The sequence below is a fragment of the Oryzias melastigma genome, linkage group LG4 (genome assembly GCF_002922805.2).
Source record: "Oryzias melastigma strain HK-1 linkage group LG4, ASM292280v2, whole genome shotgun sequence".
Taxonomy (NCBI): domain Eukaryota; kingdom Metazoa; phylum Chordata; class Actinopteri; order Beloniformes; family Adrianichthyidae; genus Oryzias; species Oryzias melastigma.
In genome coordinates, this window is record NC_050515.1 from 5,242,772 (window position 1) to 5,245,133 (window position 2,362).

The window sequence follows — 2,362 nt, forward strand, 5'->3', positions numbered from 1 at the left end:
GACCCATACTCCGGAACAGTAGGTGGCGGTAATGCACCTCTAAGTTGGTTGCCAGCCGCCGAAAAACCACAAAAAGAAGAAGAAGAAGTTTCTCATTGTCAGGTCATCTGCACTGTTCTGTCACATCACTGGTTTGGTTTCTCCTGGTTTTGTCATGCTTTGAGTTTTTTTAAGTAAATCTTTGAGTTTCTGCCACCATGTCCTGTCTCCTGCGTTTGGGTCCTCCACCACCATTTCTGACATATGGCCCATATTCCTTTATCCATCCAAGTTTTTCAAATGAAGATTTTCTTTTGTACAGAACAAATCTATTATTCCAGATTGAGGAAGTATGAGGGCTAAAATTGTGGGTGTAGATTAACTTCCAATAAAGTAAAATGTGTATGTAAAATTCAGAAAGTTTGACTGGTAACTTCATTGGATTAAAATCACATTTTAATAGAAATTCAGTGCCTCTAACATTGTGAAATAAGTATGAAGGTATATAAAACCAATGTGAATATTTGTTTTTAATAAAGTTTTTTAGCCATTGCAATTTAATAACTCAGTTCATCACCTCCAAATCTATAACATCACCCCTCCCTCCTGTGTCAGGGAGTCACAGCCTAGGCTGGGTAGATTAGTCTAGAAATGCTCTGCATTTTTGTTAATAAAATTCTACCAAAAATTGAAATGTTTCTTTGTAACCAACTGTTTAAGATCTTTTGGTTTTTGTCAATTATTGATTAGAATTCAATCTGTCCTTAAAATTTCTATTAATTAGTATTCCTAGGTATTTTATTTCATTTTTTTACTGGGATATTATACATGTGAGTTTCTTTGGTATCACGAATTGTCATTATTTCACATTTGTTTTTGTTTAATTTTAGACCTGAAGCTTGGGAGAATAAAGACAGGGTTTTCATTGCATTTTGGATTTCTTCTTTTTGTTTTAACAGTAAAGCTGTATCATCAGCCAGCTGGATTATCTTAAGGGGATTTCCTGCCACATATAAAGGTTTAATTGTTTGGTCATTTTGTATTGATAATGTTAACATTTCTGTTGCTAAAATAAAGAGAAGTGGACTGACTGGATCACTTTGTCTAATTCCTCTGTTCACTAGAAATCTGGTGGTGGTTCCTGCAGGAAGCAGAACTGCACTGGTTATGTCTTTATATAACACTGAAATTGTGTCTATTGAGTGCTGTAGTGTCATTAAAATAAATAGATGTTCCAAACTATCAAAAACGTAAGACAAAATCTAAAATAATTCCATTGTCTTCAATTAGCTTACTATAATCTAACAAATCTAAAACAAGCTGAATATTGTTGTGAATAAACCTATTTGGGAGAAAACTGATTTTATTTTGTATCCCATTGTTGAGTCTGTTAGCCAAAACACGAGTAAATAGTTTATAATCAACATTCAATAAAGTCATTGGTCTCAAGTTTTCAATCACAGATTTGTCTTTGTTTGGTTTTGGTATTAATATTATTACACTTTGTTTCATTGTTGTTAAAAGTGTATTATTCTGCATACATTCCTTTAAAGCAGGGGTCTCAAACCCCGCGGGCCATCTGCGGCCCGCGGGCCGATGATTTGCGGCCCCCGTCTTCATATGAAAGATTACTGTTAGTGCGGCCTTCAAGGCTGATATGAATGACAGTTGTTGTGTGCAGAGCTGAATGAACCAATCACAGTGAGGTATATGGCTCTGGAGGCAGGACATCGGCGGGCTGTCCAGTACCTCTGGACATTCATTCATTCATTCATTCCTTCCTCCAATCAGCTGGGAGGAGGAGGAGCCACGAAGCTGCTGGAAGTGCTTTCACACTGAACGTGACTCGCGCGCCTCTTTCACCGCGTGACAAATTCACAGCCTGCTGCTTGTCAAAAAACCTGTTTCTGTCACTACGCCGGGAGTGGGAGGAGCTAGCAGCTCCGTCCGTGGATGTCTCACTTAGAATAATTGGGCGACACATATGGAGTATTATTTTGGTCAAAAAGCAGAAATTAGACATCTCCACGCACGCATCAAACATTCTGCGCGGAGAAATCAGACCCTTTGATCGCTTTTTCCTCCTCCATGAGCAGAAACAGTCCTCGCGCGAGAGACCGAATACTTCTGCTGCGTGAGTGATGCACGACCGAGCAGGATCTCAGTGAGCGCGCTGCTCTCAGCTCAGAAATGAAGGAGGAGCTGTTAATACAGACATTTGAAACTGAATAAACAACCCAGTCTCAGTCAAATGCGTATATATTCCACGACTTTGCACTCTCAAATACCGTGTATAATGTAGCAGTCAAGGCCCCCAAATGGAACAATTTGTGTTTCCAGACCCTGGAACAAGAATTCACTCCCTAAGTAACTGACTAATTAA